The sequence below is a fragment of the Phalaenopsis equestris genome, unplaced genomic scaffold, assembly GCF_001263595.1.
Source record: "Phalaenopsis equestris unplaced genomic scaffold, ASM126359v1 Scaffold000270, whole genome shotgun sequence".
Lineage (NCBI taxonomy): Eukaryota > Viridiplantae > Streptophyta > Magnoliopsida > Asparagales > Orchidaceae > Phalaenopsis > Phalaenopsis equestris.
In genome coordinates, this window is record NW_018164712.1 from 266,216 (window position 1) to 274,691 (window position 8,476).

Sequence of the window (8,476 nt, forward strand, 5' to 3'; positions counted from 1 at the left end):
TTTGGTTTTGGTTTTTTTTTTTGTGGCTATCGGTTTTGTGGCTATCCTGATAGTTTTAGTTTTCATACAGGGTGATATCATTGTTTAGCATGAAAGCTCAAGGCAAGAAGTTAATGCATTAATTTAAAAGTGTACCTGTTGGTTCTTCTCGTACCTCCACTTGAAATGTTGTTGGCACTAAGGAGTTGCCCATAAGAAGCTGTCGGTTGATCCAATTTTTCGTTGTGATAGATTATGTAAGCGACCTGGTGGAAAATCCCGAGTTCTTTTAAACTTATTATGTTGCTTAATAATTCATCCTATAAAATACCGTAACACTCAATTAACATTGATGTTATCAATTATCCCTAAGAGTAAAATAATTATCATCTGTAATTTAATTTTGACTATTATGTGGGTGAAGACCCTTAAAGAGGCAAGTTAGTGTTATTGGAACACTTCACCAAATTTTGCTTACAATTGGGCTTGTAGTGTTTAAAATATGTTTTAATTTTAAATGATATTTACTTTTCTAATCCTCATTTAAATGAAACTTGATTTAGCCTAAGTCACTACCAAGCCCTTAAGACCTAGGCTAGTGTCTTAATTTATTTTGAAAAGATTAAGCTTAAGGTGGTCATAATTCATGATTTGAATTTTATTTAAAAACCAAAATAGGGGTATTAAATTGATTAGTTATTGACTTCAAAATTCATACCCCTAAGCCTTAGGTTCATTTTATTTTAATAAACGTCCAAATTTTAATAATTTAAAAATTTATTAACCTATCTTTTCATTTGAGAAAGTGAGGTTGGTTTCTACTAATTAACCCCTTATGTTTCAAACATCCAAATTAAGATCAGAGGTTACCCATTTCCCTCTTTAAATTAAGGCTAAATTTTCAAAATTACACATTTGCCTTTAAGGCTCTAACACTTCATAATTTGTCAAACTCAATTCAAATGACTTTGAAATTTTATCCTACCTCATTCATGGGTCAATTAAGACATCAGAGTAGAAAATGAGATTTTTCAACATTTAATTTAATTTACATAATTATTTTCATGCAAAAAATAAGATTTTCCAAAGAAAATTCCTAACTTGATGAAGGTAACTCCTAATCCCTTAAATATTTTACTGGCGGGAGAGCTAGAACAACTTCTTGATTCTCTAAAACTTCTAAGAAGCCTTTGGACCAAATTTCATGATTTTTGAAATTTCATTTGAATTTTAAGAATTATTTTAAATTATGGGGTATTTATTAATTAGGGGTATTTATTAATTATGGGGTATTTATTAATTATAAAATATTTTAAATGAGGAAAATTAAGTTTTATATTTTTGAAAAGTCCTCCTTAGGTCAAAGAACTCAGAGGAGAAGATTTTATATTTTTTTGAATTTTATTTGATTTATTAGAATTATTTTTAGTGCAAAACTCATTTTTTGCCTTTAAAAAATTATTTTTTAGCATTGAAATCCAGTTTCTTTATTTAGAAAACCAGGAAAAATAATTCAATTATTCCTATGTGCTTAGGAAATAATTTAGAACCCTTCCATGAATTTTATAATTTTTATGATTCTTAGTGATTTTTAATTATTTAATCATTTAAAATAGGCTAAAAATCAAGTTTTTATTTTAAATATCATTTTATTTTTAGAAAAACCCTAGATCACAGAGAAATCAAAAAAATAAGTTTTATAATTTTTCAAGCTATATTTTAATTATTAAAAATCATTTTAGTGCCAAAATGTTAATTATCTTGAAAAATTAATTTAAGTTATCAAATGAACTTAAAATACTTTGAAATTTTTATGGTGAATTCTCAAGATCCTAAAAAATAGTGGAGATTAAAAATCAAGTCATTTTGTTGTTTGTATTTTCCAAAATTAATTATCTTAATGATTTAGGGTTTGTAAAGATTAAGTGTATTTTGAATGACTTGACTTATGAGAAATTTTCCTAAGGGTTATCTGGTCATCATAAGCCTTCCAAAATTTTCTTAGATTTTTTCTAACCTTAGAATTTTCTAATCAATATGCTAATTTCCATGATTATCTTAAGTAAATAATGTAGGACATCAGAGTAGAAAATGAGATTTTTCAACATTTAATTTAATTTACATAATTATTTTCATGCAAAAAATAAGATTTTCCAAAGAAAATTCCTAACTTGATGAAGGTAACTCCTAATCCCTTAAATATTTTACTGGCGGTAGACCTAGAACAGAGAAGCCTTTGGACCAAATTTCATGATTTTTGAAATTTCATTTGAATTTTAAGAATTATTTTAAATTATGGGGTATTTATTAATTATAAAATATTTTAAATGAGGAAAATTAAGTTTTATATTTTTGAAAAGTCCTCCTTAGGTCAAAGAACTCAGAGGAGAAGATTTTATATTTTTTTGAATTTTATTTGATTTATTAGAATTATTTTTAGTGCAAAACTCATTTTTTGCCTTTAAAAAATTATTTTTTAGCATTGAAATCCAGTTTCTTTATTTAGAAAACCAGGAAAAATAATTCAATTATTCCTATGTGCTTAGGAAATAATTTAGAACCCTTCCATGAATTTTATAATTTTTATGATTCTTAGTGATTTTTAATTATTTAATCATTTAAAATAGGCTAAAAATCAAGTTTTTATTTTAAATATCATTTTATTTTTAGAAAAACCCTAGATCACAGAGAAATCAAAAAAATAAGTTTTATAATTTTTCAAGCTATATTTTAATTATTAAAAATCATTTTAGTGCCAAAATGTTAATTATCTTGAAAAATTAATTTAAGTTATCAAATGAACTTAAAATACTTTGAAATTTTTATGGTGAATTCTCAAGATCCTAAAAAATAGTGGAGATTAAAAATCAAGTCATTTTGTTGTTTGTATTTTCCAAAATTAATTATCTTAATGATTTAGGGTTTGTAAAGATTAAGTGTATTTTGAATGACTTGACTTATGAGAAATTTTCCTAAGGGTTATCTGGTCATCATAAGCCTTCCAAAATTTTCTTAGATTTTTTCTAACCAACATGCTAATTTCCATGATTATTTTAAGCAAATAATGTTCTTCTTGACACAGGCTACAATATGCAAAAAATTCAAGCTATGATGATAAATCTACATGCATGGAGAATCAAAAGATTCAAATCAGTGTTTAATTAATTAAAAATAAAATATGCATATATGGACTTAAAATTATTTCTACATTATTCTCCTCTGTTCAGTGAGCAAGATGGTATTTTTATTTTATTTTTATGGCTTTTCTACACCAAGATATGAATTTTTTAAATTAGGGGTATTTAAATATATAGGAAAAATCCTTATTTATCTATTTAAACAGCGCGGCGCCATGTAGATCCTAGGCAACTCCGAACCCCATGTGGTGCGCTCCCATTTGATGTCGCCATCCACCTCAGTGCTGACTCGGCCCGCGGCTTATGTTTCGAAGCGCAGTCCGGCATGATCTCCTCCATCCATTCGATACACACTTGATCAAACGAATCCCCGTCATCGTCCTTGATAGAGTGATCACGTGACCGTCCATTCGTCCACACTAAAACCATAAGATCTCGACCTAGACTCAACCAAATTACTTTGGGTTTAATCTTATGGACTCGTCTAACTGAGACAAACACATCCATATGATAATCATGCAATTAAATTAAGCCTAATCAAATGGAGAATCCAAATACGCTCGAGAGGGAAAGAAGTTTTATACCGTTGCTCTAAGAAGTGAAACTTTGATCAGAGAGTCTCGGCACATTTGTTGTGCTCCAAAGAGGCTAGGGATAGAGTCTCTAGTCTTGTTGTGAGGCCTAGATATGATTTTGATCACGACCAGATTTGGGTGTTAGTCTAGAGCTTTGGTAGAGGCTCTATGAGAGGGGAATTTGATGGGGCTTTAGATCCTTTCACTGTTGTGAAGGTGTGAGTGAGTTTAATTTGAGTTTGGTGGAGTTTAGAGGTGTGGAGAGTTTTGTCCTGCTCCGGCAAGGTTTTTAGCTCAAAATTTGGGCTCCGGCAAGGGGATTCAGAGCAATGTGGTGGTTGGGTTGCACTGAGGAGGTCTCAAAGAGGCTTTGGGATCAATTTGGGGAAGTCTCTTAGAGTAATTTTCAGCTCTCCCTCTAAGGTCGTGGAGGGGAGTAATTTATAAAAATGGTCTTAGGCTTGCTGTCATGGCCAATTGGGGGGTGAATTGTGTTGCCTAGGTGGAGGGCGTTTGTGTTGCCTAGGTGGAGGGCAGAGAGGCTCTAAGCTTTAATTTGGATGATGTGGCCTATAGGTTTGAAATGGGTTTAATCCCTTAGGGGTGTCTCTCAGTTTGGCCATTTTTCGGCCACTAAGCTTGTCGGTTGGCCAGGGGGAGGTGGCTAGGACTTCGGGGAACCCAAGGGAATATGTCACAGCAGTTTAATGATTTTAGGCTTTGTTTTGGCAAACATATCTTAGGCATAAGAAAATAGGACATTAAATCCCTTGATTTAGGAAACCTTTGGTCCATGACTTAGTTTAGGTGGTTTTAAGAGGTTTAGGTTGGTCACTAGGGTCCAATTCATTGATGAGGTGGAGTTAATTTGATGACTTTGGGTGGTTAGGCCATCTTTAATGCACAGGTCCAATGTGGGTTCAAGTGATCAAAGTTTGGGTTTGGGCTAAAGTTTGGGTTTGGATTGACCCAATTGATTGATCAACATTGTGTAGATGATTGTTATGAAGATTTTTAGTGAAGGTTTGAAGTGATTTTGAGTTCAATTGGTATGTCAACTTGAGGGATTTTTGAAATTTGGTTAATTTGGGCATGTTGGGTTAGACATGGGTCTAGGTTGGGCTAGCTTTAGCCTAAGTTCAAATTAAGGGAGATGTCTGATCAAGGGAGATGTCGTGAAGATTTTTCATGAAGGGATGGAGTGGAAATTTTGGGGTTAAGGCCCTCAATTTAGTGAGATTTTAAGACAAGGTCAATTTAGGGTAAATTTGGGGCTTTTTGGACTTAGGATGAAATTAAATGAATTTGCGGTTTGAGGTTTCACCAAGGACAATTTATGGTTAAATTTGATATATGGGGATGTTATGAAGGTGTTTCAACACAAATTGTGGCAAATGGAGTAGGCCATGGGTTCAATTTGGTGGAACGAAGTCATGGGGCCAAAATTGGGGTTTTTGGTTTAAATCAAAATTGGGTCCAAATGATGGACCAATTGAGCTTGGATTTGGTCTAGATTGTTCATATCAAGGGTTAATTTGAGTTTAGAGTTGAAATTGGGGTAAATTGAGACCAGTTGGCTAGACATTTGAGGTAATTTGGGGAAAATATGAGTCTTTGACGAGCAACTTGGGGTTTTTTATCAAAGATGGTCAACTTGGCCAAATTGCATCATGTGATAGTTGGTAAAAATGTAATTGGGAATATGTGGGAGGTTTTTGAAATTTTTAAGATTTTTTGGAATTTTTTGAATTTTGGGCTAAAGAGGGGAATTTTGGTAATTTAGCCAATTTGGGGATTTTGGGTAGTTTGGGTGTTTTCAAGGTGTTTGAAATGATTTTTTAACCAAGTTGGATATCTTAGTAGAGTTGGAGCACCAACCACCATTAATAAGCCATGGACCAATAGAAAGCCCTTTTGGGTCATCTATGTAGTAGTCTTAGCCAAACCCTAGCCTAGGGCTAATGGGTTTAGGGGACCGTCTACAGGAGTCTCCCAAAAATATCAAGGGACCAGAACCTAGAAGTTTAAGTTTAGGATAGTGAGTGATTGTGAGTGCAAGTATGTACCTTAAGCTCTAGACCAACACCCAGGGTCAACCCTAAGGTCCAACAGTTCTAAAGGTAACTCACCTTGAGTTCTCTCATAGTGACCCCACCTACTAAGTGCTAGAGGTTAGGATCAATACGTGGAACTTCAAGTTGAGTAAAGAGAAGTGTAGAATTTCTAATTGTGAGGGTTCCATGTCTAGTTTTCTAAGAATAGTCAATAGAAAAGTCCTATGGCTAGACCTTAGGCTACTACAGAGGAAAATCTAAACCTCAACCAAAAGTGAGGTCAAAATTGGGCTTTTAATTTTAACATGCTTCAAGATAAGGGATTCAATGCGGTCTTCTATAACATTTTTATGATGCTTTAAATAATAGTTATTATTCTATCCTTATCAATGGAAGGATTCATGGAAATTTTAAATCAATAGGGGACATAAGAAATGTGACCGTCTTTTACCAACTTTACCTTTCAATATTATGGACTATCTGTTAAGGAAGTTAAATATTCATAGAGAGAATCATTAAGATGGGATAATTAAAGCTAAAGAAGATGAACTCATTTCTCACTTAGCACATGCAAATGATTATGCTATATCCTATAATATGGGTAAAAACAATATAAGACATATTAATAAGATTCTCATCCAATTTGAGAGTGTGTAGGGTAAGCAATTTAATAAGTTCAAAAATGAATTCTATGCTAGTAAATAGGTGTCTGCTGATAGGAAACAATGGATTAGTAGGTTTTATTATTTTATATAGGATAATTTTCCTATTAAATATTTGGGCATTCAACTTAAGAATGCTAGAAAGAAAAAAACTTATTTTTGCTGATGTTATTTATAAGATTTATACCTGTATTTAGAGTTAGGAGGACTCTTTTCTTTAATTTGGTGGAACAATTACTCTATTGCAAAGTGTTTTGACTTCTCTTCCTTTTTATGTACATCAAGTCACAAAGATGAAAAAAATATGCAAAATAAGTTGGGCAATTTTTAACAAATATCTTCAATCAGGACGTGGTCAAGGTGTCCATCAGATTAGTTCAGAAAGGTTGTCTAGAACTAAAAAAGAGTTTGGTTTTAGGTCCTTTAAGCATTTTATGGAGATTAATTTTTGTAAATTCAGGATGAATTTTAGAGAGAATAATCGTCATGGGGCTAAGTTTATGCATAGAAGATATTGCAGGTTGTCACATACTTTGGATTGCATTCCAAGGATTGATAATTCTTTTTCATGGAAAGACTTCCTTAACATAAAGGAGAAAGTGAAGGATAGGATTGTGAGAGAATTGGGAGAGAGAAAAGTCAGTTTTTAGAGGGATGATTAGATCCTTAATGGCCTTTTGTATGGTATTAATCAGGACATGGTGGGCAAAAATGATAATGTTATTAAAATTTAGAATCAAGAAAGGTGGGACATTCATAAATTGAAACAGGTATTACCGAAGGAGATGGTGGATTATTTTTTGTGATTACTTTTTGACATAACTAAGAGGGTTGTTTTAAATGGAAAATTTGTTGGTAATATTTATACTACTAAAATCATCGCTAGCAAATTGTATCTCAATAGCAATCATGAGAAAGGTGATCTTATATGGAACATATTATTGAAGAATTCTCAGTCATTCTTTGCATGGAGAATGAGATTATGTTGTTACATTTGGATGATATTCTTAAGCTAAAGGGGATCAAATTGAATTCTATATGTCTATTATGTAAGCAGAGTGAAGAAACATTTGCACATATGTTATTTTCCTGCATATATTCCTTATTCTTGTGGACTAAGTTGAATATCTAGTTTAGAAATTTTGTACCTAGCCATGGGTAAAATTACTTAAACCAGTGTTAACATGCTTGAGAAGGATTCATTCAGCAAATAAGTTAGTTTGTTTTATTCTATAAATTTGCTGTAAGTTTATTTAGATGTAGAGGAATCAAAAGAAGCATAATGAATGTTGTCATCATGCTAAAAAGATAGTTATTATTAATTCTTTTGTTTTTAAAATTAAAAAGTACAATAAATCAACAAAAAAATTTAGTGATCTCGTATCAATTGATATTAGCAATATGGCAATTAGAAGGAGATTCGATAAAAATCTTGTAATCTAGAGTATGTCAGGTAGACCAGTTATCAATGAAATCGTGGATGTTAGATTCCAATTTGAAGTTGTAGGCCCTATGGCTATTTAGAGACCAATTTAGAAATGGTATGCTTTATTTATATGCACCTAATAATGTGGTTTCTACTGAATTATCTACCTTTTATTAGTATTTATTGATTGCTAAAACGTTTCCAAATGTAGAATTTATGAATTGAGATCAACTCTTTATACAAATTTCAAGTTTGTGTGGGGAAAGCTTAAAATCTCTGATCAATTGGTAATTTCTTGAGAAAGATTATCATAAAATGTCAGTTTCTACTATTACATGGAGGGCAATAAAATTTCTGATTTCCTTGCTAAAGCTGGTGCTTCAATCAATACTATTTGTGTTAGCTCGCAATTAGGTAATGAGCTGAGGAAGTTAGTCATTAGAGAAAACCCACGCATTCGTTATCTTAGAATTTATTCTTGGGGGATCCACTTTCCCTCCCTAACTATGTAATTTCCTTTTAATTAATGCGTAAGGAGCCACGAGCTGCTCTTTATATAATATATATTTACATAGTTATATATATATATATATATATATGCCTCAGGCACACCTAAATCGTGCTTTCCCTCATTTGTTTGTGT